The following is a 26505-nucleotide window of genomic DNA, read 5'->3' as shown; positions in this document are numbered from 1 at the left end:
AATAAATAGAAATCTTCAGCTCTGCTATTATAGCTAAAAAATTACCATTCTAAATCTAAGTTACTATAGAAAGGAAAATAGCATTTATTTTAGGTAATCTTGCTGCCCCCTTTGGGTGGCTTATTTGAAGCTTAGAAAAATTATAAAAAGAATTTATCTGTACTTTTTAAAAAAAACTTTTATAAGTAGGACTGACAATTTTGGAAAGTTATTTTTGGTCACTCATTCAACAAGCTGTAACAATGCATACTTGCCCATCAGAACCTGTACCTCAACCTTTCTTTACCTCTGGCCAAGAAGGTAGCTTTTTCTTTACTTAGTCTACAACATCCTGGTGCAGTGTGCCAACAAAAGTGGCAATGTCAGATGTGAAGAAGCTTATAGGCATGATCATACTAATGACTGAGTAAGTGCAACTTGTATTTTCTTCTTAGATATACCTATAAACTTCAGGACATTACTTCAAATGATGTTATTTCACTACGTGGATTCTCCTGTCATGGACATCAATCAAAACTTTCCAATACCCTTACTAATTCGTTTCATAAAATACTATGGCCAAAAAAACCCCTTCACCAGATGATTAGTTCAATGCTTAACTAGGATATTCCTTGAAGAATAGGAACTCTATTTTTCAGCCCATATTTGCAAACTTTTCAGGTTAATGTAGGACCTGCAAAAGTCTAAATTCCCTTTTGATAATGTTTGAAAATTCAATTTCCTTGTTAAGACACTGGAATAAGACATTAGTGGATTTTCCAGACTGTAAAAAAGATAACTTTTATATGCAGTCCCAGTGACCTGAAGTAGTTTTTTAAAGTTAGAATGAACAATTTAATTATTTAAATATTTTGACAGAATACGAACTAGCTGGCCATCTATATAACAAATATATATGAAAGGTAATGTGTTGGAGTGATTGGCTATTATCCCACATAGGATTCTGAACTTGGAAAAATATGGGTTTTAATCCAGTCTTTATCATATACTATCTGCGTGACAATGGAAAAGGCCACTTAACCTTTCTCTGATCCTCAGTTTCCTCCTCTTAATGCTTTTCAAAACTTACTAAGACAACAGTTAAAATACCAAAGAAAATAAAAAAGGCTAAAAAGAATTACACATAAAACTAAACCAAAGTATAGAAAATAAACAAAGTAAGGAAAAATTCATACAATAAATACAATTTAAGAAACTGCTACGGAGCAACTGAAAAAGCTCAGGTACTAGAAATAAGTCAGATAAAAAATAAATCCAAGATAACCTGAAGGTTGTCTAAGAGTTAATGACATATTTAAAGAAATTAATCAGGAATTGACACTAGTGAGAAAATGACAAAGCGAATAAAGGAAGAATTTAAGATTTTAAAAATCATGGGAGGAACTCAGGCTAGAATTAAGACACTTAAAAATTGGGTCTAAATGCTGAAGATAGTAAACAATGTGGAAAATAGAATTGAAAAACTTAAAAAAAAATGAATGAACCATTTAACAGCTGACTTTGTAGTGAGGGGGAGGAGAGGTTTGGGTGGCATGGGTGGTAGAAGCAGGATACAAGCTCAGAAAAGCAGAATTAGCCAGAGAATTGAGCATGTAGAATCAAGTTATAGACCTGGGGTATAGGCAAGATATAACAGTCTCAGATTTACTGATATTCCCTAAAATTTAGGGGGAAAAAATCTGAACAGGATATTCCATGGAAGCAGAGAAAACCTTTTATCATTAGTGAAAACCTAGCAATAGAATACAAGTAGAAGATACATAACTCTGGTAAGGGAGGATTTGAGATTTAACACTCTTATAGTGAATTATAATTCAGCTCCAATATTATCACATTAAGGGAAAAATACTTGTAGTGAGGGGGAGGAGAGGTTTGGGCTGCATGTATGGGGCGGGGTGTATGGGGTGCTCAGGGAGGGGTAGTATCTCTGGTATGGAGGGCTTGTCCTGCCCTCCTAGGGCAGCTCTCCAGCTTCTGACCCCACCTGACACCCAGCTCTCACTTGTGGCTCCCAGTAGCTGCTAGCATGTGGCAGCGGCCACACCCCGGGCAATGCCTTCCACAGGCCGGTTAAACCTTGTGAGGGTAGCCATCGGGTCGCCGACCCCTGGTGAACCAGGGCTTTGCTCACCCAGCATGTGAAGACTGCTTCAGCTGAACAGATGGAAGAAACCAACAAGAAGGTTCAACGGCTGAGATGGCGATGCAGCAAAGCACTGTGGAGTGCTCAGGGCGTGTTGGAGCACAAAGGACAACACGGCCATCCAATGCAGCTGAGGAAGTCTCCAGGTGTAATGACTTTTCGTGCCACTGGACCCAGGCTTCCAACACCGAGAGAGTGGGACTGTCTCTGTGCATTGATTTTCCCACTTAAATCTTCATGCACAAGTGTCTTTGTGCACACAAATGCACAAAGACAATCGTCATCCTTGGTTACTGAGAGACGACTACTACTACTACTACTACTACTACTACTACTACTACTACTACTACTACTACTACTAATTCAACTCCAATATTATCACATTAAGGGAAAAATACTTGTAAGTTGAAACAATGAAGAAAATGCTTATTGAAGAACATTAATCAGGATAATAACTGCCATTTTATTCTTGAAAATTTGTAAAATGGTTTACATTTTCATCTGGTCTTATATTAGCCCTTTCTGATAGGTACTATCTCTAGATATTATCCCTATTTTTACAAACAACATTGAGGCAGAGGACAGATGTCTTTCTTAATGGTCACACATAAGTCAGATGTGAAATTCAAACCTAGGTTTTCCTTTACTCAAGTCCAGTATATTTCTTTCCTTCCATTCATCACAGTGACATTCTCAAAGAAGACCAAGGAACAACCGGAAAACAGGGATACAGCATATCATTCCTTTTGTATAGTCTAGTTAATGCTTAGAGAAAAATCCATCTATTAAGAGTTTATTTTCAGTGGCAGCTAGGTGGCTCAGTGGATTGAGAGCCAGGTTTGGAGATGGGAGGTCTTCAATTCAGATTTGACCTCAAGACACTTCCTAGCTGTGTGACCCTGGGCAAGTCACTTAACAGTGGCCTAGTCCTTATTGCTCTTCTGCCTTGGAACCAATTTTTAATATTGATTTTGAGACAGAAGATATGGGATTAAAAAAAGAAGAGTTTATTTTAGGTATTTAAAAATTTGAAAGATAACATTGTACAATTTTGTAGTGTTTGAAAAAATTTCTGTGTTTCCTATAAGCAGCCTGTAGTTAAATTTGGATGATAATTCATTTAAATGTCTATTCTTCAAGATGGAAAAAAAAATCAAGTACTGTACTATTATATTTACTATCTACTAGCTTTAGAGGTATCTAGGTAATACTCAATAGAGTGCTGGACCTGGAGTCAGGAAGATCTGATTCAAATCCAGCTATAGTCACTTAACTAACAGTGTAATTCTGGGCAAGCCACTTAACTTTTGTCTGCCTCAATTTCTTCAACTGTAAAATGGGGGTTCTTGTGAAGATCAAATGAGATCATTATAAATCACTTGCACTTTAGTAGTTGCTTAATCAATGCTTGTTTCCTTTTGGGTGGAAAGGCCAATTAAGACCTTGCAGAAATTTGGACCTATTATCTAAAGAACTCAGTATGTTTCTTTTCTCTTCTTTTTAAACTCTTATCTTCTGTCTTAGAATTGATACTAAGTATCAGTTACAAAGCATAAGCCTGGTAAGGGCTAGGCAATTGGGATTAAATGATTTGCCCAGGTTCATACAGCTAAAAGTATTTGAGGCTGGATCTGAACCCTGGAACTCTTAAGTCTCCATGCCTGGCTCTCTATACCATGAACTAACTAACTGTCTCTAGTAATTAGGTTTCTTAACATGGCAAAATTTCCTTTACCAGCTTTCAGAAATTTAGCGGATCATTCCAGAGTATTTTGGTGTTAAAAACATATGTAGTTTACTTTATTATTCTACCTACTATAGTAATGGCCATTATAAGAAATATGTAAACTTCCAAATTCTGTTATATGTAGCTCTATTTTGAGGACAGCCTAAATTTTATCTATATTTATACATGTACAATTGTATATATAATAATATATTTTATTTTATTTATATTTATATAGTAGTCTGTCTTTAAGACAAATTTAAGAGATTGCCAAGGGCAGGAAAAAATATATATTATACTTATATGCATTTTCTATAATAGGTATGTATATATCTCTTTTCTCTCATTTTCCCTTACATTTGGATATAAAGAAAAAAATCAATGAAAAGCTTTCAATATAAATTTCAGAAAGGCTTTCAGTACAGTCAACTTGATTTTAGTATTTTTTCTTAGAGAGATATGAAACTTTACAACTGCTTTTAAAATTAAGAACTAGGAACCTAAATTGTAGCATAACTTAGACATACTAAAAATGTATCTCAGGTCTGTATTATGGTTAGTTAAGTGGCATATTAAAGTGGCATTGGGAGTAGAAAGAGGGAGTTAACTTGATTTAGTGGAGAGAGAAGAATTAGAAGAGATGAGGGGAGAAGAGGAAGGCAGTACCTACACTGTTAAAGATTAGATACTGAAATGTAATAATTGTTAGGACTGAATAAAGTAGTAAAATTCCCAGGAAATCTTGGAAATTCCCAGGATTACTAGTTGTTTTGTATTTTTCATAACATTTTACTTATGTATTTTAAAATAATGAGTAATCATAATAAGTAATGAATCATTTTTCTATGGTAGTGTTGTGCTAAAAGTTTTAGAGGTTTTCTGCAACACACATAAACCCCAACCAATTTATGATAATAAATGCATGATGTGGTCTTATCATTATGAATCAATATATTGTGAAGGTGATTTAAGAAATCTGACAGTGAACTGACATTTCTTAATGTTATCTTTCTTAAAATACTTCCCAACATTCTTTATTTTTGTACAAAGCTTAAAAATTGTACAATAAATAATAAATATCAAGTTTAGTAGCATTTACAAAGAGTTGTAACATGTAGCAAATACTCAGACACTAGAACTGTGTTTGAAAACAAGCAAACCTCATTGGGGAGTATTTGAATTATGGAACACAATCAATAGAACTAAATTAGTAGCTCTATATAGACTCATGTGTTGAAGTTGCTAATTTAAGGATTTATTTTAGCTTTGGAGTACTAGTCATAGGTTTTGAATAAATTTTACTATGCATATAAATTTATTAACATTTATTTTATTTGCAAAAATGACATAATTAGTAGCAATGGGGCCATGAGGGTACATTTATAATATGGCAACAATTACAAGCAAGACTAAAATTATTAGATTGTGAATGCTTCTCTCCCATGTACTCCTGTCTGAGTTCCCAGAAATATCTACCTAGACTTTGGCTCTTCATTGTCAATATTTTATGCTCTTGTTTTTAACTATATGTCAGTTTATTACTTTAAACCAACAGTATATCTTTTTTGATTGTTAACCTATAATTCTCACAAGAGAATCATAAAACTTTCTTCCAATTTGTTGACTGATTTTTCTTTGGATTTGAAAGAACACAGACATTTTCCAGGAATAATTTAGTAGGAATTCCCTTGTGGAAATTTTATACACAGGTAGTAATTTTCAGAGATTAGATTTTATTCCAGATTCTTTCACTCTAAAGCCATTGCTCTTTAAAATAATTTTATCTCAAAAAGCACTTATTCACCCCCACCAGTTCAGAAGGAAAAAAAGAAAAAAGAAAAATATTTGTAACAAATTTACATAGTCAAGCAAAACAGCTTCCCAGGTCAGCCATGTCTAAAAATGTTTGTCTAATTCCGCATCTTGAATTCAACATCTCGATGCCCATTGATGGATAATAATTCTTCATCAGTCCTTTGAAATTGTGACTTATCATTGCATTAATCAGAATCAAGTCTTTCAAAGTTGGTTCTTTTTACAATGTTGTATAAATTCATACTTCACGTATCCATTGGACTGGAACTGATGATGATATTTTACATAATTATAACTTTGAATGCCACAAATTTGGATACATATGACTATTGTGAGATCATTATTCCCAATAATTGAGACCTATCTATAAACTTTTCCTTATTCTGCTCATTTAACTTAATACTTCCTAGATTTCTCTGAAAATTTTTGTTTGTCATTTCTTGTGGAACAATAGTATTACATTAATGTCTGATTTTTAAAGATTTAAACTTTTAAAAATGCCAAATATCACTATTAAAATTAAGTTTTACTTTCAGTTTCAAATTCTCTTGCTTCTCTATCCTGCCTTTTACCCATTAAGAAGGCAAGAAATAAACCCATTACACTTTTCCACATTTGCCATTTTTTAGTTTTCATTTTTTACTTCATCGATTTTCTGTCTGAAGGTAGATTATTAGTTGGTAGTCTCTTGTGTGGATCATTTACTAAGTCTTTCATAGTTGATTATCTCTACAATATTGTTTTTACTGTGTAAAGTGTTCAGGTCACTTTACCATGCCCTTATAAGTATAACCAGGTTTTTCTGAAACTATCCCTTTTATCATTTTTTTATAGCTAAATAGTATTCCATCATATTCATATACCATAACTTAGTCAGCCATTCCCTAATTGGTGGCCATCTCCTTAGTTCCAGTTCTTTGCCTACCATCAAAAAGAGCTGCTATAAATATTTTTGTACATATAGATCCCTTTCCTCTTTCTTTGATTGTTTTGAGAATAAAAATTTAGTAGTGATATTACTTGCTCAAAAGATATGCATAGTTTAGTAACTTTTGGGAATTAGTTTCAAATTGCTTTATATAATTACTGAACCAAGTTAACATTCGCCATCAATAGAGTATTAATATGCCTGTTTTCCTCCCTTCCCCTCCTATATTTTTTTGACATTTTTCTTTTTTGTCAAATTTTTCAGTTTGATGTGAGGAGAAACCAAAGAGTTTCTTTAGGGATTTGGAGAATTTTTTTTATATGGATTTCTTCGAAAACTGCTTATTCATATACTTTGACCACTTCTTAGTTTCAGAAAGAGCTTTTGATTTAATAGTTCTTCAGCTGTTCTAATAATTAAACCTTCATTTAATCATTAATTAATTAGTAGTAGTAGTAGGCTCTCGGTAACCAAGGATGACGATTGTCTTTGTGCACTTTCATCTGTGATGTAGATGATGAGTGTGCACAAAGACACTTGTGCGTGAAGGAGATTTAAGTGGAAAAGTCGATGCACAAAGACAGTCCCACTCTCTCGGTGTTGGAAGCCTGGGTCCAGTGGCACGAAAAGTCATTACACCTGGAGACTTCCTCAGCTGCATTGGATGGCCGTGTTGTCCTTTGTGCTCCAACACGCCCTGAGCACTCCACAGTGCTTTGCTGCATCGCCATCTCAGCCGTTGAACCTTCTTGTTGGTTTCTTCCATCTGTTCAGCTGAAGCAGTCTTCACATGCTGGGTGAGCAAAGCCCTGGTTCACCAGGGGTCGGCGACCCGATGGCTACCCTCACAAGGTTTAACCGGCCTGTGGAAGGCATTGCCCGGGGTGTGGCCGCTGCCACATGCTAGCAGCTACTGGGAGCCACAAGTGAGAGCTGGGTGTCAGGTAGGGGTCAGAAGCTGGAGAGCTGCCCTAGGAGGGCAGGACAAGCCCTCCATACCAGAGATAGTACCCCTCCCTGAACACCCCGTACACCCTTTTAATTAATTAAAATCCTTAACCTTCTGTCTTGGAGTCAATACTGTGTATTGGTTCCAAGGTAAGGGCTAGGCAATGGGGGTTAAGTGACTTGCCCAGGGTCACACAGCTGGCAAGTGTCTGAGGCCAGATTTGAACCTAGGACCTCCCATCTCTAGACCTGGCTCTTAATCTACTGACCCAGCTTAAACCTTTATTTTAAAAACTTCATTCTGAAGGAAATCACCTGGGTGCCTAACAAAATGAAATCTTCCTTTTGGCTATATCAGGGGACTAGAGCAGTATTGTTGCAGGAGAAAGATGAAGTAAGTTCATCAATGGGGGTGTGGGGATTTTATTCCTGTTGTTTAAGTAGGAAAAAAGGAGCATTTTTGGCAACCATATGACTTCTTTTTTTGAAATTTCCTATGCTTTTGTTAAGAGGAAGGATGTTTGTATGTTGGTGATGTATCTAAATGTGTGCTATAGGTAGTTCCTAGATTGCATTCTTTAATTTCTAATTTAAAAGAGAATTATCTATAATTTCTGACCTGTGGATGAACTGCTATTTTTGGGCAACCCTTTTCAGAATCCCTTGTAATTTGGTTGGTTTGATATAACAGCTCTAGGCTGTTTTATTACTACTCCTCAATCTTGGATTACTCCAGCCATCAACCTATGTGCAATATCCCTGAATTTGAGCTTTGTAGTGTTGTTGGAAAAAATTTCATTTCTAGTCTGCCTAGGTCTTCTTGACCATAGTAAGATAATCTGATATTCTTGTCACTTTAATCAACTAATCAAGCTTTTATATAAAGTGTAATTCAGAGTCAGGTCCACTCTGTCATATATTGACTTCTTATGTGATCTTATGCAAGTCCCTTAACCTCTTAGAGACAGGAAGCTCTCTACTCTAAGTTGCAGAATAGGTTTTGATGTGCATTGGTAGGGGAAGTTCTTTCCAGGGATTTCCCAAAACTGATGAAATCATAGGTGCAGTTAAAACAGTAATGTGTCAGGCACTGTAAAATGTTATAGGTACAAATGATAGTCTCTGACCTCAAACAACTTATTTTTTGCTAGGGAGATTCATCAGGTTCCTAAGATATGCAGAAAATCAATACACTGTGACTTGTGGGGACAGTTACTTAAAAACTAAGGACATCAGGAAAGGCTTATTGAAGAATATGACTTGAATCTTGAAGAAGAGTTAGGGGTTCTAGGTTGTGAACATAGACAAGATGAGCATTTTAGGCTCAGGAATACCCTGACAAAGGTAATAAGGCAAGGAGGCTAATAAGTTTGTTTGGAAAGGTAGGCAGGAGCCAGATTGTGGAAGGACAGTGACACCAAGCAGAATAGTTTGTAGTTTACTCAAAAGACAACAAAGAGCCACTGAAGCTTCTTGAATAGGAGAGTTCTATAGTCCAGAAAAAGCTTTAGGATTATTAATTGGGCAGCTATGTAGAAGATTTATTAGAGAACGAAATGAATTAATACAAAGTTAGGAGGCTGTGATAGGACTTACTGGGATCTTTTACCTTCCGAAAGGTGACAAAACTTTTCCTGTACTTGCTTGGCCCAGGGAGCTGAGTTCTTGTTCTTGCTGAGCTTTTTTTTTAAAGGACAAAGTGGCCTTGGCTATACTGATGTTTCCTGGTTACCTAAGGGCAAAAAGAGGCTTCTCCCATGGGACCAGTTAGGCTTCTTGAATGTCCTGAGGCCATGTAAAATCACTGTCTTCCTTCCTGCCCTATTGACTAGATCTGTTGGTATATATTGGTATATGTTGGTATATGTTGGTGTATATATTGAGGTTGGGGTATGCTTACCAAATGTTGTAGTTTTCTTTTTTACTCCTCTACTATTCTTCATTTGGTAACTATTGCATGACCAAGAGACTTATTTTTGGTTCAATATCAAGCTTAAACTACAAGGTAACAGCCTGAATTAGGTCTTCCCATTACTGAGCCTACTGTATGGGGAGAGAGATATGGGCTGGATATGTAAATTTGCTCATCATCTGCATAGAGAAGATAATTAAGTCTATGAGTGCTGATGAAATCACTTGAAGGAGAATATAGAGAGAAATTGAATGATGGCAAAGTATGAAGAACTAGCTTGGTCAGAGATGAGATGAAAAATAGTTGGGGATTCATAGGTATGGAACTTTGGTGTGTTTTGTCAGATTTTTCAATGTGCTGATTGGTTTTAGTGATTTGTTTTTTCATTGTTAAATTCTTTGTTATATGTAATGGCCCTTTGGGAAGGGAGTAAGACAAGGAATAGGAGAAATCCATGTAATATAAAAACAAAAAATCTTTAAAAAAAAGAATGAAGGATGTGGAATCAGTGGATAAAGACAAGTTGAAAATTAGGGAAGGGAGGTAGCAACTGAGAGGCAAATTGCTAGGAGAGATAGGAAGTGATTGGATCAAGTAATCACCTAGAGGGGTTGACCTTGGCAAGGAGTTAGACTACCTTCTCAGAGAAGAAATAAAGGGTGATTTGAAGTATGAAATTAGGTAACTCGTGATAGATGGGCCTCAGTTTTAGTGGTGAAGTGTTAGATGAAGATATCAGGAGGGGGAAGAGTCATAGCTGACATCTTGTAAAAATAGCTGATTTTACACACATACATGCCATGTGTGTCTTTTTAATGTATATTTCTATGCCTTTAAAAGGGGCAAAGGGAAAAGTTGCCTACTATGTGCCAGACACTGTGCTAAATGTTTTTTTAAACAAATATTATTTAATCCTCCCAACAACTGTGTGAGGTAGGTGGGTAAATTATCTTGATTTTACAGTTGAAACTACAGTTGAAACAAATAGCTTTTTTTGCCCAAGATCCCACAGCTAATAAATGCCTGAGACTGTAATTGAACTCCTGTCTTCGTGTCTCCAGGCCCAGCTCTTTTATCCACTGCACCACCAGTTAATTCCAACTCAGTCCAATGCCTGCACATAATAAACTCTTACTAAATATTTACTGAACTTATATAGAATGCGTTATGGTTTGCATAGTGTTTTTCTCACAACCTATGAAGTAAATAGTTAAAGCATTATTATCTCTTTTTATGGATGAGGAAGCTGATGAAGAGAAAGGTGAAATTACTGGGCCATGGTCAATAATAATTGAAACTGGAATTTTAACCCACATTTTCTTATTCCAAGTCCTTTGCTCATGCCATTAATATCACAATATATTTTTTTCACCTTTTGTTAGGTAGAGACCATTGTTTATGTAGAGTTATGTACAGTTAGTACCTTGCTATGTATAATTTACTCATTTAGTTGTTACATTTATCTTGTCTCAAATTCAATTTTAAGGCCTTTGATCAAATGTACCATGTTCTCTATTTCTTATTTCTATATACCTTCTGTGTATACAGTAGGTTCTTAGCAAATGTTTGATGAGGCTTTGTGTTGAAATTGACAATTTAATTGAATGGTGACTCTTTGGAGCATATTATTACTTGCATGATTCCAGATGGAATCCAAAGTATAGATTTTCAAGTTCTGGATGAATTTTTGCTATCATTGCATATTTGAGTACCATGTGTACATGCAAAAAATGCTGTACAAAATTTAGTCATATATGACATAAGCTCAAGACAAGAATGTATAAATTATACTTTAAAAAATAGAAAAATATGCTCAAGTTATTACTCTTTTTCTTTCAGTAATATGGCATAGTAAATCAATCTGATAGAGAGATGCAATGAGATTTTTTTGTTTAGAATGAGAATATGTTTAAAAGTGTTCTCTACTGATTTTCTTTTTAGTGGTAAATTTTAAATAATTGTCTGCAAAATATCAAGGATAGGGGCTCAAGATTGCTGGGTACCAAGCATACATTAAACTAAACTAATTTATTGATTATAGGTTGTGGATAGAAGCAGAAGATATTTGTGTCATTACTGTACATGGAAATGTGATGGGAGATTTTTGCATGAGTAGTAATCAGTTGACTAGAATTTATGGAACACTTCTGGCATAGGAAAATGGTTTTTGGCTTCAGAGGACCATTGAAGAAGAATGTTACCCACCTGCTTATGGAGATGATGGAATAAATACTATGTGCAAAATGAGATAAATATTTTTGGATATAGCCATTGAGGGAGTTTGTTTTTTCTAACTATGCATATTTGTTAAAAAGCATTTGTTTTTATTTTCTCAGTGGGGTGGGGGTAGAGGTAAAAGGAGAAAAAAACAAATGCTTTTTAACAAGAAAATTGATTAAAAAAATTTCTCTGGCTCTGAAGGGCTTGAAGAGTGGAAGAGACATTTTTCCTTCCTATTTTAAAAAGCAGCTTCTAATTTTTTAATTAATTGATTTTTTTGCTTTTAATTTTGTTAATCTTATTTGCTTTTCAGATTAAATATATTATTATATGACTATTTAAATGTACATATTAAGATATATACCTGTCATATTTTACTTTGGACTGCATATTGTAATTTGGACAATATTCATTTTTTTATCCATTTTGTTTTCTCAGTCTGGATGATTAGGCTTATCCTTTTGCACTATTATGAAGTTTTTGTAGTGTTCTGAGACTTGAAACAATTAGTGTATATTATCATTTGCAATAAAGGCCATTTGGAGAATCTCTGTTATTAGGAAACATATAGTTTGGAGTGTTAGGCTTCGATGATCATTGGTTATACCAGCATGAGGATATGGGGGATGTGTTCCTGGAGCATAGAGTTTCTATGGCTTTTGGACTAAGGACTCTAGGCAAGCCTTATTCAGTAGTGTCTTGGAGAACCTTTCTTTGGCAATATAAATGTCTACTGACTTTGGTATTTTACACACACACACACACACACACACACACACACACACACACACACACACACACACACACACACACGGGAGGGGGCATAGAGTGGGATAGAGTAGGGTGGGATAACATGCAAAAAATACTTTTTTCATATTAGATGTTAGAATTTTGCACCTTTTTTGGGATATTTTTAAATTGTGTTGGGTTGTGAAAATAAAGGAGTATAGCTTTACTTTTTAACACAGTAGAATGGGTTAAAATTAGAAGAGCTGGAACCTACAGTTTACTTGCTCTTTTAAGGCCAGGCTCTTGTAAAGGAAACTTCTGGAGCAGGGCTTCTCTCTTTAGTTTTGAGGTCTCTTTCATTTGCTCCATTTTACTTTTCACTCTCTTGAGATTGTAAAGATTTTTAATAATTAGAAAACACCCAGAATAATTTATTGTGTACAATATAGGTGCTTTAAAAATTTTGGTGGAGATTGGATTGTTGGGAATAGCCAGTCTTAAAGTTAGTCTTGAAGTTTTTGTGAGTTTTAGTGATTTTGTTGATTTTTAAGGGATGTATGAATGTCCAGTATTTGGGTTTGTCTTATTTTGCCTGCAAGTATAAAACTGACAATGAATATTTAAGATATAATTGATAGTAAATTAGAAGCTTACTTGGCATTTTTAAGACTTACTTCCATGTTGAAGTTTATTCCTCTGTGAAGAAAGAATTTGCTGAGAAAATTCATATTGCAAATAACATTTTTTTTCACGAGAGGATTGAGAGTATGTAGCTAGCTTAGAAGCTATTTAGTCAGTCATTTAGTATTTATTAATAAGCATCTGGTCTGTGCCAGGCACTGTTCTAAACTCATTTCAAACATAAATACATGGATACATAAATTGGTGTATTCTATTTAAGGTGGTAAGGAATATGCTGGAATTAGAAAGATAAAGAAACAAAGTAGTCCCTCAAAGAGCTTAGATTCTGAGAGTGGGGAGTTGGTTTTTATGATAAAATAATTTCATTATAATAGTTTTAGTTTTTTTGTATATTTATCTGTATGCAAATAGATCTAATTACAAATTGGTTTTAACTATTCATCAGAGTTGTACCAATAAGACTTTTCTTGGGAAATCTTTGAACTTAGATCTATTTGTGATGCTATTATATAATGTTGATAATTCTTTCATTAGTCTCAGCTGCAAATAACTGGTATAAACAACTCATGCTCTTTCCCCCAAATAATCTTTACATTTTTCTTGTTTCTCTTGAGAGCACCATTCATCTTCCAGAGTCATCCTCAAGTCTTACCCTTTCATTCTCCATATCCAGTCAGTTGCCAAGTCTTCTGGATTCTACTTAAACAATATTTTTAGCATCTAGCTCCTTTCCACGTACATAGCCATTACCTCAACTCTGGTTTCAGCCCCTGTCATTTCTCAGCAGTTATTCCTCTAGATAAGAGCTTCCTGAAGAGGCTCCTTCTTTTTCAATCCATTAAAAAAAAAAAAAGAGTTGCCAAAATGATCTTTCTAAACTCCAGGTATAAACTTCAGTGGCTCTATATTGCCTTTAGGTTGAAGTATAAATTTCTTAGCCTGGCTTTGAAAACTTTTTGTGATTAGCTCTAACATACTAGCTGTTCTAGACTTTTCATGTGTTTTTCAACTCAGGCAGTAGCCTACTTGTTTCCAAACTTGACATCATATCTCCTATAGTTGTACCTTTATATAAGCCATTCTCCCAAGCTGTAGAATAGTGGGGTTAAATTCAAATAGTAAGGGATTTCTGTGGGCCACACTTTGACTTAGAAAACCACAAATTAACATTATTCATGTTGCCTTATGCTTTTTGTCTCGTTGGTCATTTTCCACATATATTTTAATATGGCCACTCTAGTTTTGAACCCATGGACATCTAGTTTGACACCTCTGCCTTAGAATTTACTTCTTACCTTTGCTTTTTAAAATCCTTTCTTCCAGTCTTTTATGGTGCCAGTACTTACATGTCTGAATGAAGCCATCATTCATTAAACTATCTTCTTCCTTAAGTTGTAGTATATCTATTTGAATTATTAATTTATGAAATTATGAAATAGGGGCAGGCACACCGGGTTGTTTGGACAATTCCTGGGAAAGATCATGATTGATAACAGGGACATGGGGTAGCAATCACACTTAAAACATAGAGGGTATGGGGCAAATGGCACCATGAGACAGGGAATGGAATGGTGAAGGAGGTAGTGTGGAATTTACATATCATAGGACCCAGGACCTTGACAAACAGCACCTAGATGGTTTCCTCTGACTCAGCACATGTTACTAGGATATGAATTTTACTTAATTTATGATATAATATGTAAATTATGCTCCTTTGATCTTTGGAACAGTTTGTATATAACTTTCAGATTCCCTTTTTCAATCTTATTTCTTGCTATTACTCCTTTATATTGGCTACATATTAATTTATTGTATTGACCAGAAGGGGAGAGGAGTGGTCAGAGAAACCAGAACAAGATACAGTTTAAACACTTGACTTCTCTGTAGTTCCATGTAGAATGGAAACTTTGCATTTGGGACTGATTTTCATTTTTGCCTTTGAATTTTCAACATGTAGCAAATACTGTGCCATTTAGGTCTTTATGTGATCTTAAATAAATCATTTCTCTTCACTGTGCTCCGTATCTTAAATCTAGAAAATGAAAGTATTGGATGAGATTATTCCAAGGCCCTTTTTTGTGTTAAAATTTTATGTGCGAGGTACTGTGCTGGGCTGGGTTTGCCCTCTGATGGCTTAACTTTGAGAATCCAGTGTCATTTGTAAAACTTGATTTTATCTTCAGTCACTGCTGAAAATTCAATTTCAGAATTTATTTAAGAAGTGAAAGACTGACTCGCAAAATGAAGTAATTTCCCAATTTTTTGATGTAATGCTTAGCTGCATAATCATGAGCCAGTCAATTTATTTGTTCCTCAGTCTCTTTGTCTATAATATGGGAATGTTAATAATACCTATAGAACCTGCCTCAAAGGATTGTCACCTGGCTCAAATGAGGAAATGTATGTAAAATGATTTGCATACCCTTAGGTGCCATATTTTATTTTTATATCCATAAAACAAGAAAATTTCATACATAATTTTGAAATGTCTCAAAATAGATTCTCCTAGAGGATGTTAATCAACTAGCACTTACTAAATACCTGCTATGTTCCAGGTACTTTGCCATCATAAATATGGTAGCTAAAACTTGGAAATGAATATTTTGTCTTGGGAGCATAATATAAAACTTCAAAATCTGTGGCAGATAGTCATCTCAGTATTGATCTCTTAGACATATAAATTATTCCAAGTAAAAGTATATCCTGGTGGAAATTTGTTCTCAAATATTCGTATTTGATAGCTTATTTGTCATTATCTCACCCATTTCTTTTCAGTTTTTCCTTGTTTTATCTGTATAATGAATGGTATTCCATATAATATATATTCTAACATATACTAGAGGAAAATTTTCTATCTGGACAACTTTTACTTGTAATAATTTGTATACATGAGACTAACATTGTGTTTATTGCCAGCTACAGATTTTGAAAATTTCATGATGAAATACTTATTTTCATGGTTTACCAACTATATTTAGGATTACATAGATACATAATAAATGCTAATTTGATCAAATGACATATCCTAGGATTATCCCCTCTGATTAGACGACCTCTCCCAGAACCTTCATTAAGGAGGTTGCCCAGACCATTCATCTCTTAATTTCTGACCAGGCTCAAGTTCCAACTCCTCTGTTATACCCCTACTGTTGGCCCACCCTCCCCACCACCATCCCCATCCTATTCCCCATTTCTAGCTTCCTTTTATTTGCCCTCATTAGAATTTAAGATTTTTAAGGTCAGGGATTGTTGATTCCCAGTCCTTAGCATTAGTGCCTGGCATATAGTTTGTACTTATTAAATACCTATTGATTGGCTCACTTATTGCTTGGTAAATATAGCGCTAATAAATTTATTTCTGACAGTTATAAGAGTCTCAGTATCTAAAGATCATCTTCTTGTTCATTAATTTATTTTGTTTGTTGTTCAGTCCTATTCAACCTTTGTGACCTTATGGATCATAGCTATTTGTGGGGTTTCCTTGGTAAGGATACTAGAGTGGTTTGCCATTTCCTTTTTCAGTGAATCCTTCTTGTCAGGCAGTTAGAGATTATGACACGTGCCCAGGTTTACATAGCTAGGAAGTGTCTGAAGCTGGATTTGAACTCTGGTCTTTCTGACTGTGGGCCCAACACTAGCTGCTGAGCCACGTAGCTTCTTCATTAATTGATTAGAAATATGCTAGCATTTTTATAAAGACTAACCTACACTAACTTACCTTTATACACCCCTCCCATCCCCCTCAAAAAGGAACCCTGAATTTGCTAGTGTGCAACTCTGCATTGGTTTTTGGAAAGTTTTATTTTCTGGAACTATCTCATTGGAATTATTAATTTTGAGATCTGTAACTATAGTATGTATATGTCTAAATTTTGATGCTGTTGTCAGAAGTTTTCATTTTAGAGTTTGTGAAATTGTATTAGAAATTAGTTAATACATTGAGGAAATGATTAAAGAAATTGTGGTGAATGAATGTAATAGAATATTACCAAACCATAAGACATTTCAAATGTTGAACTGATTCAATTTAAGGGAAGCAGATCCAGGGAAACAATATACCCGCTGACTTTATCCATACAAATAGAAAAAAAACAATCACAAAATATATACAAATGGTGTCATACAAAATAAGTAAAACTTCATTAATAGTTTTTTAGAATTTTATGACACATCCTAAAAAAAGCTATAACTGATACATTTCCTTTCATACCATTAATTAGATTAGCATTTTAAATGCCATTAATAGTACCTATTTTTATTTGGTATTCACTGTTGGCATTTAGAGAGCTGTATGAACATAGAAGAAAGATTAAGAGGGAGTTTGGATGATAGTTATTTTCTTCAAAAATCGATCCTAAACTTTTTGTTCTAATATCATAATTTAGCTTTACTTTCCAAATTTCTTGATGTGAAATACTTATTAGAAATTACCATGAAGTTGTTTTAGTTTTTTGCATTTGTTTCTGTGTTATAATATCAGTAGGTATTTTTTTTTTGTTATTCTTAAATGAGAGGTAATACAATATAATGGCATGGGAACTAGTCTGGGAGCCAGGAAGATATTGTTTTAAGTCCTCTTTCTTACATATACTGGCTGTGAGCCACTTAACCAACTTTCCTGTGCAATAAACAACTATATAAGATTATAGGTTACAAAGAAAGTACTGACCTGAGTTAGTAGAAGGAATTTCCTCAGCTGGAAGTTCTTTATGCTAGTGAAATCACAGGTCTAGTTCCTGTTCTTAATTCTAGATATTTTCAGTAATAGTAGTGTATCCCAGAGATTCTTAACCTTTATAGTATTAGGGACAGCTTCAGTAATCTAGTGAATCCTGTGACTCTATTCAGTATGATTATTATTAGTAGTAGTATTAGTGGGGTTTCATATCTTTTTCAGACATAGATTACCAGACACATATCATGGAGATTTGCACAATACTTTGAATGTATCTCATTTCATCCTCATAACAGTTTGGAAGTGGGCTCTACAAATATTTTCAAATGAGGGTAACTGATATTCAGAGATATAAAATAACTTGTCTAGGGTCACCCAGGGAGTAAGTCACAGAGACCGGAGAGAATCCAGATCTTTTCTGACTCCTTGTCTATTGTTCTTGCCAGCCTTCCAAGCTGACTCCTCAATCTTTTGCTTGCTTAGGAAGATAAAGGATCACAGATGAGAGAAACAGGAGACATCTGATATTAATATGTATAGTCTTTGCTCTCATGGTGGGAATGATATTAGTAGAATCCCAGAATATATTCCTGTGCAAAACACTAGAAGAAAATATCTTACCAAAATAAAATCCCAAGTATATTGCTTATTTTGTGTTTTTCATCAAATATATTACTAATTCAGTTATACTTAATTCCTGAAATTCAACGAAGTATGAATTGCATACCAATGTTTTTCTTTTAATTTTTTTACTTTTTTCTCCCTCTTTACAAGTGGATTTTAATTATATTGTAATTATAATGGCCTTCTTGACCAGTAAATATCCAATATAAAGCAGATGCAGTGATTACTTAAGTTTTGTTGTTTTCTGTTTTTTTAGTTTAGGATGTCAGTTGAATTCAGACATCCCCATCAAGTATAATGTTTATTACAGTGATGTAAGGAATGGTGAGTAAGATGAATTTTTTTAGGTGTGGAAAAACTTATGAACTGATTCAACATGAAATAAGTCCAACCAGGAAAACTATGTGCATTGACTATAAAAAGGTAAATGGAAAGAACAATAAAAACCATAAAAATTTGAAACCAAATGCTCAAAAATTATTATAATCAAATCTGTCTTCAAAGAAAAGATATGAAATGGGCCCTCCTTGCTCCAACTTTTTGGGCAGAATTTGGTGTTCATAGGAGTGATTATTGCATATAAAATTACATTTTAACTTGTCATTTAGTTTTGGGAAACTTTTTTTCCTTTCATCTGAAAAATTCTTTTACTAATGATTATCTGGGAGGAATGGGAAAAGGGGAAAGTTAAAATAGAAAATATAGATGATATATATAAAAAAGGAAATAAATTAATAAAAACTTTGTTAAAACTATATTTCTTAGGCTTGATGGATCTTTTAACAGTGTAAGGACTAAGGACCAAGCTGTGTCAATTGACACAGTGCATTTTTTTTTTACATAAGGCAAAAAACCCAGGTAAAAATAGGATGAAAAATTTTTTTCCAAATTTAAAATAACATTTTTTATATACATTGATATAAAATATTTTCAGCTGTTCTTAATGAGTTTTTTTAAAGTGAAATACCAATTACCTCCTCATCCTTTCCAGATCTGTTACAATTTGTCTTTCTCTATTTTATTCCTTGTATCTTTTTCTTCTTGCTCATTCCCTTGAGGACAGCTACAATATGAATATAGAATTGCAAAATCATATGGACTCTGAGAAAGGAAAGGGACTTCTGAAGTCATCTCTTCAACATCTTGGACAGGTGGGGAAAAAGATTTTACTTGCATGACTTCCATTTGTTTTTCTGCAAATCTTTTATATAGCATTATTAAGAAGGAAGTTTAGATCATAAGAGATATATCCTAGTTCAATGAAGAATAGATATTTATCCATTGTGGTCCCCATGCATCTGAAAAACAAATAATTTCCTCCCTCATCCTATATAGAAGTACATGTTTTTGTAGCCAATCTGCTTTGGTAAGAGAGGTTCTCTCCTGTCTTTGGGCTTTTTTACAAAACTGGTCAAGATATCATCAGGGTTGGTGTTTATTTTGAACAATTGCTCATCTATTTGGTGGTAGTGTTACAAAACACGTGTCATTGAATCCTCCTTACTACATATTTAATTTCCCATTCTTATCTAACTTTAAAAAGAGATTTAGGCAAAGGATTTCTGCTGGGCAAATAGTTTAATGACCTTAGAAAAACACTTCCTGCCCCTATGCATTTTAAGCTATTGACAGTTGGGTTTTTGAATATACTGTTCTTGTAAATGCATTTTTCCACCTTACTCTTTGACTACATAGTTTCTAAATTAAACCAGTTTTAGGCATGCACTTGCTTGCAATAGTTGTTTACCCAAGGATACTGGTTGGTTATTCCTTTGTGAGATGACTTCTAGAAGTAGCATTAGTAAGAAAACTTCTGAACTCAAAAAACTAGAGCTTTTTGCACTTTGTTTACCTTTACTCTATGAAAAAGTATCCAATGTTTGCAAGATACTTTTTGCATATAAGCATATTTGATTACTTTAATAACATGTGAATATATATATATGTATATATATATTTCATTTGATAACACTTGTTTCTATTCTCACAGTAACAGTGAATATGGGAATGCTTCCATATCCTCAAAACTTGTCTCAACTTTTTGGTGGGAGAGAAAATAAATGCTATGTTATCCAACCAAACTAACTAGCTATTCTCTGAGTTCATTTCTGTACTTTGGCATAATGTGCTCCTTCCCTTCCTTTTACCTCTTAAGAATCTTTAGCTTTCTGCAAGGTTCTCTTTAGATGCCATCTTTTCTGAGAAGCCTTTCCTGATTCCCCATTGTATTTTCTTCTTCCTCAAATTATTTTGTGTTTCATTTGTCCATAAATGTACCTCCAGAGTAGAATGGTAACTCCTAGAGGTCTGAGATTCTCTTTCCTTTTGTCTTTGTACTAAATTCTTGTTGAATTGAATTTAGTGACTAAGAAGCATGTGCAATAAAGACAGTTGTTCAGAATTAATTGTAAATAGCTTAAAAGGCACATCTAATTGTTAAACTTGGGCATTTGCCTTTATCTTTGGGCATATGCTACTACCTCTAAGTAATAGAGACTTATTTATGCTTTACACACTGATTTAGAAGAATTGTGCTCTAATCCTAACCAAGGAGACCTGCTAAACATATTTCACTGGTTGATCATGGCCAAACTTCTAGTAATGAGCTTCTCCAAATATGTATTCATCCCTAGGTGATAAGTCCAGAGTCTGTTGCTAAGCTTTTCATGGAAGTCTTTATAATTTGATAGGATATGCCAGTGCATGTTCTCTTCTGACATAATCTTCAAAAATACATAAGGATCTTCACACTCTGAGGTCTTTAGTGGAGTTGGATTCATAGGCTGTGAAAAAACTCTGCTGTGACTTAAATATAATCTTATGTTATAAATTTAACTTAATTGCATTAGGCATTAAGCACCCACTCTGGTGACTGATCTACCAAGGTGATAGATGAGATAGTAGAGTGAAGAATAAAGCGCAGAGGTTGTGGAAAGGTTCGCTTTAGCAAGGGGAAGGTCCTTTCATTCTTAGTTTCAAAACAAGGTAAGAATGGAGAAGGAATAGTGGAAGAGTAATGGAGTTGAGGGAGTTCAGGTTGTATGGTCTCAAAGGCTTTTTTTGTGAACTTTGGTCACTTCCAATTGCATAGTGGCCTATCTTCATTTTTTGTTTCTCCTTTTAGTAACCTCTTTACAAAGGATTGAAGGCAGATTTGTTTTATTTTTAAATAAATATTTTATTTTTGCTCTTAAACATTAATATAATTTCACAATAACTCCTCCCAAAATAATTCTCCATTGTAACAAAGAAACATGGTTAAGCAAAACTGATCACTTCTTTTGTCAGGCAGCTGATGGCATAGTATGACTTCAAATGTGACTACACACATTTATTAGCTTTGTGACCCTGGATGAGTCACTTAACCTCTGTCTCAGTTTCTTAAATTGTAAAATGGAAATAATAGCATATACCTCTCAGGATTGTTGAAAGATCAAATGGGCTGATATTTGTAAAATCAAAAAATGCTTAGTATAGTACCTGGCACATAGTGGGCATTATATAACTATTCTTTTCCCTTGATCGTTTTTGATAAGATATAGCCTCATTATGCAACTATGGTCTACCACTTATTTGCTGAAAAGAGGGAGGCATGCTTCTCCATCAACTGGTTAGCACATTGCTCTGAGTTCTGTTGTATTTCAGTATTGCTTTCTTTTGCATTATTGTGGTTATTATGTAAATTGTTTTTCTAGTTCTGCTTGCTTCACTTCAAATTCACTTTTCAGGTGCCCTTGTATTATTCTGTTGCATTCATTTGCCATATTGGAAGCCTCTGTCCTTTAACTTCTTCATTTGCTCTTTCAGATTTTCCATTTAAGCGGGGTTCCCAGACCAATCATGTCTCATTCCTCTGTAGGCTGACCCTTGGATTTTTTTTATTGTGTGCTCTGAGCCACTAGGTTCCTTCATTTTCCACCTAGTTCCCTGTTCAGCTTCTGTTTGTGTTATCTTCCTCCATAATATGTTGAAGTCGGGGACTTTCTATCTGATGATGTTTCTATTCCTAAGCTCTTAGTCCATTGCCTGGCATATGGTAAGTACTTACTTAATGCTTCTTGCTAGCTGACTGCTTAGTCTTTCTGGGTCAAAGCATAACCATCAGCAAGCATTTATTAATCTTTATGTGCCAGGCATTATGCTAAGAGCTGAGGTTATAAAGAAGGAAAAAAAATGATCCATTTCTTTAAGGACCTTATGTTTTAAGTGAGGGGACAATTTGTACATAAATATATATGTATAGGATATATACAGAGAAGAGAGTAGGTATCTTTAAAGGACAAGAACAGGTGAGGGGTGAAGAGGAAAATTAGCAAAGGCTCTCTTTGGGAGGGGATATTGAAACTAAATCCTGAGGGAAGCCAGGGATTCTAAGGCACAAGGTGGAGGAATGTTTCAGACATTGTGGACAGATAGTGCGAAGACATAGAAATGTAGAGTTTGGTGACTTTTCCAGTGTAATTTCAAATTGTTTTTGTAGATATTGGACATTTTTCATATGTAAGAATTTAAATTTAGGTTTTATGCTAAATATGATAGTTATAAAGTAATATTGTGGTTGCTGATTTTAAAAATAGCTTAAATCAAAATGACTTTTAGCAGCTTTACTTACAAAGAGGTGGAAAGAGTGAAAGTGGAAACATGTGGCAAAAGAAGCAGATTTTAACAAGCCTACCAACTCTTCACCAGTGAAGTGAGGCCCAGCCCCATAGGGGCTTCCTCATGTCCCTTGTCCCCACGTGGATTTCCCGGTAATCCTCAGCCAGAAGTCCCAGTGGTGTCTTCAGCCAGAGTTCCACTTGCCCAGTAAGCTGATGCAGGATCCAGGAAAGAGGTCACCTCCAAGCCAAGGCAGGGATCTCCAGAACCAATCTCTCCAGACACCAGGAAGGGAATTAATGCTAGACCATGTTGGTTTCTTTTTATACCCCTTTTTTCCACACCACTTCCTGTCACTCTTCATTCATAGAACAGATGGCAGTCTTTCAATTTGCCTAGCACTGCCCAAGGGGTGGGAGTGGGGTGGGGGTCAGTGGCCTTTGGAGTTGTCACTTACTCTAGTAAGTGACTTGTGAATTCTCATACTTCATGGTAAGTAGGGGCACTTTAAGTTCTTGATTTGATTAGCTAAAAATAGACAAGGGGAAAGTTAAACCTGTCTTCACATATAGCTCTACCAACAAGACATTGTGGTGTTCATTTTCCTATAGATATTCTAGTGTATATCATATTTTAACATCATCTTTGCTATTTTGATGGAGCAAAGTGAAACCTCATTTTAAATTTGCATTTCTCTCATTGATGTAGGTAGAACATCTCATATAGTAGTTGATTGCATTTCTTTTGAATATTGCCTTTATTTTCTTTGACCACTCATATATTGGGAAGTAGTTTCTATTCTTAAATAGGCATATCATTTCCCTATGTATCATAGCTATTAGATCTTTATTGGAGATGTTTGCTTGAAGATTTTTTCAATTGAAAAATTCCTAACTACATAGATTTTCTATGTCTTTTAGTTTTATGTTATTGAGATTGTATATTTAATCTTTTATGATTACCTCTTTCATTTAATTAAGAGTTTTTCAACTAGTCTAAGTTGTGTGCATTACCTCTTTCTGTACTTTAAAAAAAATAAACTTGTTTTTGGAAGTTTGTGTCTAATGGTGTATCTTTACTACAGTAGTTAGCTTAGCATATTAATTATGAGATGTGAGGAGAACATTCATATAACTAAGCTTCAGAAGCAGAGAAGTATAACTAGTATAAGGCCTATACAACTTTTGTCTTTATAGTTCTATAAAGTTTAAATAGAATTTGTATAATTGTTAAAAAACAAAAAGCTAAATATATAATATATATAATTCAGTAAAAAAAATATATATATACACAAATATATTCCATGAAAATCAATTTCTCCCATGCTTTGGATATTTTAGATAAAGGGGAAGGGAGCCAGCATGAATTAAGCACCTGCTATGTGCCAGACACTGTGCTAAGTACTTTACAAATATTATCTCATTTGGTCCCCACATTAATCCTGTGAGTTAAGAGGTAAAACTGTATTATTTGTATTAAGATGCTTCTCTTTAGTTATTTTAGGAATATTAAATTAAAGTTGGTAATATGTAGAAGTTTAGATTGTATATTTTTATATTTAGTGAGGTGTTATATTTGGAAATATAGCTATGAAGACATTGGCTTGAGATATTTTCAGATTCTTTGGATAAAATAAAAAATCAAATGTATTTATAAGAACAGTAGTTTATAAACCTTAAGGAATTATATAACTATCAGGTGTTTATCCTGTAATCTATCAGTGAATTCTCACAATATCCCTGGGAGGTAGGTGGTATGAGTATTCTTAACTGCCTTTGATAGAGGAAGAAACTGAAGGTTAGAGACATTCAATGTCTTGTTATGGGGTCACAGCTAATCAGTGGAGACTGAATTGAACTTATCTTCTTTATACAAATTGTGTATTTGTTGCCCTTTAGAATAGCTGTCACTTGATATAAGAGTTTATATCAGAGCTATTTTGTGCCATTTCTTGTTGGAAAATACTTTGTTTTTTTGTTTGGATTCTCTGTTATCTTTAAAATGTCTACTGTTAGCAACATTGAAATTTAAAATGAAGATTCTAAAATTCATCATAAAATTATTCAGAAGATAAATTTTGCTTCTGATATCTTAATTTATAAAATAAGGGTATAGTCAAGTTTCTATTTAATGTCCCTTTCATTTCTGATATCATATATCCTGTGATAGGAGTCTTAAGTACTTGGTAGAGATTATCCAGGACTAAATAATTTAAGACTGGTGTTTCTGTTCTAAAGTGGATACAAGACATAAAGCTCCATTGAAACTGGAGTGGGTGGGGGAAAAAAATAGATTCCAAAAATGTTCTGGGCTCATCTGGAAAGAGAACACTGTATGTTAACTGTCACATGCACTTATTAAGTTACCTAGAGCCCTTTATTGGGAATATTCTTTTGTGAAATAATCAAAATTTAACCATAAGAATGAAATGCTTGTAGATATTTTTTTAGTCTTTATGACAAAAACAGGAAAAAAATTATAATAGTCGATATAGTTTTTGCAACTTTTGATGTTTCATAGAGTAACAAAAGGTTGCTTTATTAGTAGTATTAATGAACAAATCGCTTTATTGGCTCAGGCATACTGGTAGCTTTGTCGGCCCCAAGAGCTAAGAGTTCTTGTTTCAATTCATGATTGTCTTAGAGTAGAGAAGTGATAGCCATTGACCTTCTTTGAACTACAAATAAAAAGTTTTTTTGTATAGAGTAAAGCATGTATTGGACATAGCAGTGTAGTTCTTGGCTCTCTAAGTCATTTTTAGAAAACAAGTTTGTGTCTTTTTATTCTTGCAAACTCACATGACTCAATTGCATGTAAAATCTCTCTTCTATAAGCTTTTGTGTTTTTTAAAAAAAAGTTTTTAGTAGAATATATTTGAAGAGCAATAATTCACATGCTTGTTAAACAGATTCTGAGAATTAAGTTAAACTATTATTTCTTCAAAGAGTAGTAGTTTGCTTTTCTCACCTGAGAATGAGAAGCTATAGAACTTCAAAGATTTTGATTTGATAGAGGATTCAGGGTCACAGAGATGGGTCTTTTTATTTTCCTAAATCTCCTAGACTATGCCCACTTGTCAGTCTCTTGGCAGCAGATTTATCTTCTCAGCTTTAAACCTTCTTTTTGGATTACTTTAGTGTATTCTGATTATTGAATCAGTTTGGGATCTTTTTCTTTTATACCTCCTCAAAACTATACTGTAATTTCAATATTTAGCAGCTCAGTGATAAATTCCAGTAATTATCTTTTAAAGTAGAAACCAGTGTAATCACAGACTCCTGAAGGTACCCCCCCACCCCCTTATTTTTTTTGATAAAATGTAAGCTCTAAAAAATATTGTTTAATCTTTGTCTTTATATCCCTAGGACAAAGCACAGCACCTGGAACATAATCAGTACCTAATAAAGGCTTGTTGATTGATCAAAAGAGCCCTTTGATCTTGTTCTTTTAGATTTATATTCAGTTATTTTATGTGGAGGCTTTATGAAGCTTTTTGAGTAGAATAACTAATACATGCTAGTAAATCAGAGGAGATGATGCATAT

At 34.2% G+C, this 26505-nt stretch overlaps 1 protein-coding gene across 7 annotated transcripts in view; it reads left to right on the top strand.

The window, feature by feature from the left end:
• The window catches only part of FBXW7 (F-box and WD repeat domain containing 7), a 263842-nt gene that overhangs the window by 7817 nt on the left and 229520 nt on the right, over positions 1 to 26505 (top strand). For 2 of the 7 annotated variants that reach the window (XM_056802764.1, XM_056802763.1), the window contains exon 1: positions 19322 to 19513. The exons of 4 other annotated variants lie outside the window; for them this stretch is intronic. The gene's annotated coding sequence lies outside the window, so the exon portion shown is untranslated. Of the gene's footprint in view, positions 1 to 19320; positions 19514 to 26505 lie in introns of those variants that run through there. One more of the 7 variants, XM_056802767.1, reaches the window with a different exon arrangement.

Source organism: Monodelphis domestica, chromosome 6 (genome assembly GCF_027887165.1).
Source record: "Monodelphis domestica isolate mMonDom1 chromosome 6, mMonDom1.pri, whole genome shotgun sequence".
Taxonomy (NCBI): domain Eukaryota; kingdom Metazoa; phylum Chordata; class Mammalia; order Didelphimorphia; family Didelphidae; genus Monodelphis; species Monodelphis domestica.
Note: the sequence above shows the minus strand (reverse complement) of the source record. Positions and strands in the feature narration are given on the sequence as shown.